A 9128-nucleotide genomic window follows, 5' to 3' on the forward strand; every position below is an offset into this window, starting at 1 on the left:
TCAGCCAAAAAATACCTGAAATCACAAAAAAACACACAAACTCATAGTAAAGTCCAGAAATGTGAATTTTATTTAAAAACTAATAAAAATATACTAAAAACTAACTAAATCATACTAAAAACTATGTAAAAACAATGCCAAAAAGCGTATAAATTATCCGCTCATCACAACACCAAACTTAAATTGTTGCTTGTCCCCAAGCAACTGAAAATCAAATAGGATAAAAAGAAGAGAATATACTGTAAATTCCAAAATATTAATGAAACTTGGCTCCAATCAGATGAGCGGGACTTGTAGCTTTTTGCCTCTTGAATAGTTTTGGCATCTCACTTTATCCATTGAAGTTCAAAATGATTAGCATTTATAGGAACTTAGAATTCAGATAGTGTTATTGATTCTCCTAGTTCAGTATGTTGATTCTTGAACACAGCTACTTTATGAGTCTTGGCCGTGGCCCTAAGCACTTTGTTTTTCAGTATTACCACCGGATACATAAATGCCACAGACACATGATTGGGTGAACCTTTTCAGAATGTGACTCAGCTTTGCTAAAGTCCCCAATTAGAGGTGTCCAAGGTTCTTAAGCACACTCTTTTTTTGCTTTGGACCTTGACTTTAACCGCTCAGTCTCAAGTTTTTACTTGACACCTTCACGCCACAAGCACATGGTTAGGGACAGCTTGGTTTAGCCTCTTAGGCCAGGATTTTATTCCTTTAGGCCCTCCTATCCACTGATGCTCAAAGCCTTGGATCCTTTTTATTACCCTTGCCTTTTGGTTTTAAGGGCTATTGGCTTTTTGCTCTTGCCTTTTGGTTTTAAGAGCTTTTGGCTTTTTCTGCTTGCTTTTTCTTTTTCTTTTTCTTTTTCGCTATTTTTCTTTTTCTTTTTTTTCACAAGATTTTGTATTCACTGCTTTTTCTTGCTTCAAGAATCATTTTTATGATTTTTTAGATTATCAAATAACATGTCTCCTTTTTCCTTATTCTTCAAGAGCCAACATATTTAACATTCATAAACATCAACTTCAAAAGACATATGCACTGTTCAAGCATTCATTCAGAAAACAAAAAGTATTGTCACCACTTCAAAATAATTAAACTAATTTCAAGGATGAATTTGAAACCCTGTACTTCTTGTTCTTTTGTTTTTAGAACAGTTTTCATTTAAGAGAGGTGATGGATTCATATTCATAACTTTAAGGCATAGACACTTAGACACTAATGATCATATAGTAAAGACACAAACATAATTAAACATGAAGCATGGAAACCAAAAACAGAAAATAAATAGACAAGGAGATTAAGGAATGAGTCCACCTTAGTGAGGGTGGCATCTTCCTCTTCTTGAAGAACCAATGGTGCTTTTGAGCTCCTCTATGTCTCTTCCTTGTCTTTCTTGCTCCTCCCTCATAGCTCTTTGATCTTCTCTAATCTCATGGAGGATGATGGAGTGCTCTTGGTGCTCCATCCTTAGTTGTCCCATGTTGGAACTTAATTCTCCTAGGGAAGTGTTGATTTGCTCCCAATAGTTTTGTAGAGGGAAGTGCATCCTCTGAGGCATCTCAGGAATTTCATGGTGAGGAATTTCCTCATGCTCATGTTGAGGTCCATGGTCTCTTATTTGTTCCATTCTTTTCTTAGTGATGGGCTTGTCCTCTTCAATGAGAATGTCTCCCTCTATGTCAATTCCAGCCAAATTGCAGAGGTGGCAAATGAGGTGAGGAAAGGCTAACCTTGCCCAAGTGGAGGACTTGTCAGCCACCTTGTAGAGTTCTTGAGGTATAATCTCATGAACTTCCACCTCTTCTCCAATCATGATACTATGGATCATGATGGCCCGGTCTATAGTAACTTCAGACCAGTTACTAGTAGGAATGATTGAGCGTTGAATGAACTCTAACCATCCCTTAGCCACTAGTTTGAGGTCATGCCTTCTTAATTGAATCGGCTTGCCTCTTGAGTCAATTTTCCATTGAGCTCCTTCCTCACATATGTCTATGAGGACTTGGTCCAACCTTTGATCAAAGTTGACCCTTCTTGTGTAGGGGCGTGCGTTCTCTTCCATCATTGGCAAGTTGAACGCCAGCCTTACATTTTCCGGACTGAAATCTAAGTATTTCCCCCGAACCAATGTGAGCCAATGCTTTGGATTCGGGTTCACACTTTGATCATGGTTCCTAGTGATCCATGCGTTTGCATAGAACTCTTGAACCATTAGAATCCCGACTTGTTGAATGGGGTTGGTGAGAACTTCCCAACCTCTCCTTTGGATCTCAAGTCGGATCTCCGGATACTCATTCTTTTTGAGCTTGAAAGAAACCTTAGGGATCACTTTCTTCTTGGCCACAACTTCATAGAAGTGGTCTTGATGGACCTTTGAGATGAATCTCTCCATCTCCCATGACTCAGAGGTGGAAGCAATTGCCTTTCCTTTCTTCTTTCTAGAGGTTTCTCTGGTCTTAGGTGCCATAAATGGTTATGGAAAAACAAAAAGCTATGCCTTTACCACACCAAACTTAAAATATTTGCTCGTCCCCGAGCAAAAGAAGAAAAAAAGTAGTAGAAGAAGAAGAAAATGGAGGAGATGGGGGAAGAAGATGTATTTGGCCAAGGAGAAGAAGAGAGGGTTGTGTTGTGTGAAAATGAAGAAGAAGTGAGGGGTTTATATAGGAGTGAGGGAGGGTGTAGGGTTCGGCCATTAGGGTTGGGTTTGGGAGGGAAATTATTTTGAATTTTGAAGGTAGGTGGGGTTTATGGGGAAGAGAGGATGGATGTGAGTGGTGAAGAGGTGATGGGAAAGAGTGATTGAGGTGATTGGTGAAGGGTATTTGAGGAAGAGAGTAATGAAAAGGTGTGAAGAGGAGAGAAGAAAATGTGGGGATCCTGTGGGGTCCACAGATCCAGTGGGGCCAAGGACTTAACATCCCTGCTCCAATTAGGCGTGTAAAACGCCAGATTGCTGACTGTTTCTGGCGTTAAACGCCAGCTTGGTGCCTGTTTCTGGCGTTAAACGCCAGACAGATGCTTGTTTCTGGCATTTAAACGCCAGACTGCTCTCCTCCAGGGTGTGCTGTTTTCAATGCTATTTTTCATTCTGTTTTTGATTTTATAGTAGTTTTTGTGACTTCACATGATCATCAACCTAATAAAACACGAAATAACAAAAAGAATATAAAATAGATATGATTAAATAACATTGGGTTGCCTCCCAACAAGCGCTTCTTTAATGTCAATAGCTTGACAGTGAGCTCTCATTGAGCCTCACAGATGTTCAGAGCATTGTTGGAACCTTCCAACACCAAACTTAGAGTTTGAATGTGGGGGTTCAACACCAAACTTAGAGTTTGGTTGTGGCCTCCCAACACCAAACTTAGAGTTTGACTTTGGGGGCTTTGGTTGACTCTACAGTGAGAGAAGCTTTTCATGCTTCCTCTCCATGGTTACAGAAGGAGATCCTTGAGTTTTAAACACAAGGTTGTCCTCATTCAGTTGAAGGATCAATTCTCCTCTGTCCACATCAATCACAGCTCTTGCTGTGGCTAGGAAGGGTCTTCCAAGGATGATGGATTCATCTTCATCCTTCCCGGTGTCTAGGATTATGAAATCAGCAGGGATGTAAAGGCCTTTAACATTTACTAGCACATCCTCTACTTGTCCATAAGCCTGTTTTCTTGAGTTGTCTGCCATCTCTAATGAGATTATGGCAGCTTGCACCTCAAAGATTCCCGGTTTCTCCATTACAGAGAGTGGCATGAGGTTTATCCCTGACCCAAGGTCATATAGAGCCTTCTCAATGATCATGGTGCCTATGGTACAAGGTATTAAGAACTTTCCAGGATCTTGTTTCTTCTGAGGCAATGTCAGTTGATCCAGATCACTCAGTTCATTGATGAGCAAGGGAGGTTCATCTTCCCAAGTCTCATTACCAAATAATTTGGCATTCAGCTTCATGATTGCACCAAGGTACTTGGCAACTTGCTCTTCAGTGACATCTTCATTCTCTTCAGAAGAAGAATACTCATCAGAGCTCATGAATGGCATAAGAAGGTTCAAAGGAATCTCTATGGTCTCTAGATGAGCCTTAGATTCCTTTGGTTCCTCAGAGGGAAACTACTTGTTGATCACTGGACGTCCCAGGAGGTCTTCCTCACTGGGATTCACGTCCTCTCTCTCCCTTGTAGGTTCGGCCATGATGGTTAAATCAATGGCCTTGCACTCTCTTTTTGGATTCTCTTCTGTATTGCTTGGGAGAGTACTAGGAGGAGTTTCAGTGACTCTTTTACTCAGCTGGCCCACTTGTGCCTCTAAATTCCTAATAGAGGACCATGTTTCATTCATGAAACTTACAGTGGCCTTAGATAGATCAGAGACTATATTTGCTAAGCTAGATGGATTCTGCTCAGAACTCTCTGTCTGTTGCTGAGTGGATGATGGAAAAGGCTTGCTATTGCTAAACCTGTTTCTTCCACCATTATTAAAGCCTTGTTGAGGCTTTTGTTGATCCTTCCATGAGAAATTTAGATGATTTCTCCATGAGGGATTATAGGTGTTTTCATAGGGTTCACCCATGTAATTCACCTCTGCTATTGCAGGGTTCTCAGGATCATAAGCTTCTTCTTCAGAAGATGCCTCTTTAGTACTGTTGGATGATTCCTTCAATCCATTCAGACTCTGAGAGATCATATTGACTTGCTGAGTCAATATTTTATTCTGAGCCAATATGGCATTCAGAGCATCAATTTCAAGAACTCCCTTCCTCTGAGGCGTCCCATTACTCACAGGATTCGTTTCAGAAGTGTACATGAACTGGTTATTTGCAACCATGTCAATGAGTTCTTGAGCTTCTGCAGGCGTTTTCTTTAGGTGAATTGATCCACCTGCAGAATGGTCCAGTGACATCTTTGATAGCTCAGACAGACCATCATAGAATATATCCAGGATGGTCCATTCTGAAAGCATGTCAGAAGGGCACTTTTTGGTCAGTTCCTTGTATCTATCCCAAGCTTCATAGAGGGATTCACCTTCTTTCTGTCTGAAGGTTTGAACATCCACTCTAAGCTTGCTAAGCTTTTGAGGAGTAAAGAACTTGGCTAAGAAAGCCGTGACCAGCTTATCCCAAGAGTTCAGGTTATCTTTAGGTTGAGCATCCAACCATACTTTAGCTCTATCTCTTACAGCAAACGGGAAAAGCATAAGCCTGTAGACCTCGGGATCAACCCCATTGGTCTTAACAGTATCACAGATCTGCAAGAATTCAGTTAAGAACTGAAAGGGATCTTCGAATGGAAGTCCATAAAGCTTACAATTCTGTTGCACCAGAGAAACTAATTGAGGTTTCAGTTCAAAATTGTTTGCTCCAATGGCAGGGATTGAGATGCTTCTTCCATGTAAATTGGAATTAGGTGCAGCAAAGTCACCAAGCATCTTCCTTGCATTGTTATTATTTTCGGTCATGTCTCCTTCTTTTTCGAAAATTTCTGTCAGATTCTTTCAGGTTCAGGATCACTTCAACAAGAATGTTCTTATCCTTTTTCCTGCTCATATGAAAAAGAAGAAAACAGAAAAGAAGAGGAATTCTCTATGTCACAGTATAGAGATTCCTTTATGTGAGTAGAAGAGAAGAATAAAAGAAGGGGAAGAGAAAAACTCGAACACAGAGAGGAAGATGGTGTTCGAATTTTGGGTGGAAGAGAAGTGTTAGTAAATGAATAATTAAATAGAAGGAGATAAGAGATGAGAGAATTCAAAAATTTAATTAAAATAAAAAAATAATTTTTTGTTTTTAATTTAAAATTAAAGTTATAATTCAAAAATTAAAAAGAAAAATGAAATTAAATTAAATTAAAGTTTAAAACAATTAGTTAATTAAAAAGAAATTTTGAAAAAGAGGGAAGGGATTTTCGAAAATTAGAAAGAGAGAGTTAGTTAGGTAGTTTTGAAAAAGATAAGATTGATTGAAAAAGATTTGAAACTTAATTTTTGAAAAGATAAGAAGTTAGAAAAGATTTTGAAATTGATTTTGAAAAAGATGTGATTAAAACTTATTTTGAGAAAGATTTGAAAAAGAAATTAAAAAAAAAAGATTTGATTTTGAAAATTAAAGTTGATTACTTGACTAACAAGAAACAACAAGATATGATTTTAAAATTTAAAGATTGGACCTTTCTTAATAGGCAAGTAACAAACTTAAAATTTTTTTGAATCAATCACGTTAATTGTTAGTAAAGATTTTGAAATTATGAAATAAAATAAAAAAAGATTTTTGAAAATCAATTTGAAATTTTCGAAAATATGAAAGAAAAAATGAAAAAGATTTGATTTTTGAAAAAGATTTGAAAAAGATAGAATTTTTAAATTGAAAAATTTGCTTGACAAAAAAAAAGATATGATTTTGAAAATCTTTGACTAATTCAATGCAATTTTCAAAAATTAGGAGTAAAATAAGGAAAAGATATTTTTTTAATTTTTGAATTTTAATAAGGAAAGAGAAAAACATCAAAAAGACTCAATGCATGAAAATTTTGGATCAAAACAAATGATGCATGCAAGAATACTATGAATGTCAAGATGAACACCAAGAACACTTTGAATGTCAAGATGAACACCAAGAACTTATTTTTGAAAAATTTTTAAGAAAAGAAAATATGCAAGACACCAAACTTAGAAATTTTTGATATTTAGACTCTAAGAATTCAAGAATGCATATGAAAAACAAGAAAAGACACAAAACAAGAAAATATGAAGATCAAACAAGAAGACTTGTCAAGAACAACTTGAAGATCATGAAGAATGCAATGCATGAATTTTTCGAAAAAATGCACAAATTTTAAAAACATGCAATTGACACCAAACTTAAAAATTGACACTAGACTCAAACAAGAAACACAAAAAATTATTTTTGATTTTATGATTTTATAATTTTTTTGGATTTTTCGAAAATTATTTTGGAAAAATGAAAAAGAAGAAATTATTTTTTTTGTATTATTTTCGAAAATAAGAAATAAAAAGCTTAAAAATAAAATAAAATAACCTAATCTGAACAACAAGATGAACCGTCAGTTGTCCAAACTCGAATAATCCCCGACAACGTCGCCAAAAACTTGGTGCACGAAATCGTGATTATTCATTCCTTGGTAACGGCGTTAAAAATTTAATACGCATGTTCATAATTTTAGTTCTCTTCACAATTTCGATACAACTAACCAGCAAATGCACTGGGTCGTCCAAGTAATAAACCTTACGTGAGTAAGGGTTGATCCCACGGAGATTGTCAGCTTGAAGCAAGCTATGGTCACCTTGTAAATCTCAGTCAGGCGGATTCAAATGGTTATGATGAATTGATAATTAAAAACATAAATAAAATATAAACTAGGATAGAGATACTTATGTAATTCATTGGTGAGAATTTCAGATAAGCGTATAGAGATGCCTTTCGTTCCTCAGAACCTCTGCTTTCCTGCTGTCTTCATCCAATCATTCCTACTACTTTCCATGGCAAGCTGTATGTAGGGCATCATCGTTGTCAATGGCTACATCCCATCCTCTCTGTGAAAATGGTCCAATGCACTGTCACTGGATGGCTAATCATCTGTTGGTTCTCGATCATACTGGAATAGGATTTACTATCCTTTTGCGTCTGTCACTACGCCCAGCACTCGCGAGTTTGAAGCTCGTCACAGCCATCCCTTCCCAGATCCTACTCGGAATACCACAGACAAGGTTTAGACTTTCTGGATCTCAAAAATGGCCATCCATGGGTTCTAACTTATACCACGAAGACTCTAATATCTCGGACTCGGTCTCCTGTATTAGATATCTAAAAGATACTCATTCTAGCTTGTTTGCATGTAGAACGAAAGTGTTTGTCAGGCACGCGTTCATAAGTGAGAATGATGATGAGCGTCACATAATCATCACATTCATCATGTTCTTGTGTGTGAATGGATATCTTAGAATAGGAATAAGCTTGAATTGAGTAGAAAAATAATAGTACTTTGTATTAATTCATGAGGAACAGCAGAGCTCTACACCTTAATCTATGGAGTGTAGAAACTCTACCGTGGAAAATACATAAGTGATAAGGTCCAGGCATGGCCGAGAGGCCAGCCCCCAAACGTGATCTAAAGATGAAACTTAAGATGTTCCAAAGATGATCCAAAGATGTTCCGAAAGATGTAAATACAATAGTAAAAAGTCCTATTTATACTAAACTAGTTACTAGGGTTTACAGAAATGAGTAAATGATGCAGAAATCCACTTCTGGGGCCCACTTGGTGTGTGCTTGGGCTGAGCATTGAGCTTTACACGTGTAGAGGCTTTTCTTGGAGTTGAACGCCAGTTTGTAACCTGTTTCTGGCATTTAACTCCACTTTGCAACCTGTTTCTGGCGTTTAACTACAAAATGCAGCATGGAACTGGCGTTGAACGCCAGTTTGCGTCATCTAAACTCGGGCAAAGTATAGACTATTATATATTGCTAGAAAGCCCTGGATGTCTATTTTCCAACGCAATTGAGAGCACGCCATTTTGAGTTCTGTAGCTCCAGAAAATCCACTTTGAGTGCAGGGAGGTCAGAATCCAACAGCATCTGCAGTCCTTCTTCAACCTCTGAATCTGATTTTTGCTCAGGTCCCTCAATTTCAGCCAGAAAATACTTGAAATCAGAGAAAAACACACAAACTCATAGTAAAGTCCAGAAATGTGAATTTTATTTAAAAACTAATAAAAATATACTAAAAACTAACTAAATCATACTAAAAACTATGTAAAAACAATGCCAAAAAGCGTATAAATTATCTGCTCATCAAGGCTCCCTCCCTTAAAAAGGTCGGCAGCTCGTTTTGTGTTAGCAAATAAAAGCATTATTACAGTAGTTGGAATTGCTGAAGATGTATTGGTGAGCATTAAGGGGCTCACATTTTCCATTGACTTCTATATCCTGGAAATGCCCCCTAATGACTCAGGAAGACCATCATCAATCCTGCTTGGAAGACCATTCCTGAAAACTTCGAAGTTCAAGCTGGATACATTCTCAGGAACTTACTCCTTTGAGATAGATGGCAGAACAGTGAGTTTCAGTTTAAATGAAGCTATGAAGCACCCTCCGGAAGATCATTCTATCTTCCAGT

At 37.5% G+C, this 9128-nt stretch overlaps 1 non-coding gene across 1 annotated transcript; it reads left to right on the plus strand.

Moving 5' to 3' along the window:
- The first annotated feature begins 4953 nt into the window (after positions 1–4953).
- On the plus strand, positions 4954–5061 carry LOC112753836 (small nucleolar RNA R71). Its single transcript, XR_003178200.1, has one exon. It is a non-coding gene; the product is annotated as a small nucleolar RNA R71 (small nucleolar RNA).
- Positions 5062–9128: the final 4067 nt, after the last annotated feature.

The sequence above is a fragment of the Arachis hypogaea genome, chromosome 15, assembly GCF_003086295.3.
Source record: "Arachis hypogaea cultivar Tifrunner chromosome 15, arahy.Tifrunner.gnm2.J5K5, whole genome shotgun sequence".
Taxonomy (NCBI): domain Eukaryota; kingdom Viridiplantae; phylum Streptophyta; class Magnoliopsida; order Fabales; family Fabaceae; genus Arachis; species Arachis hypogaea.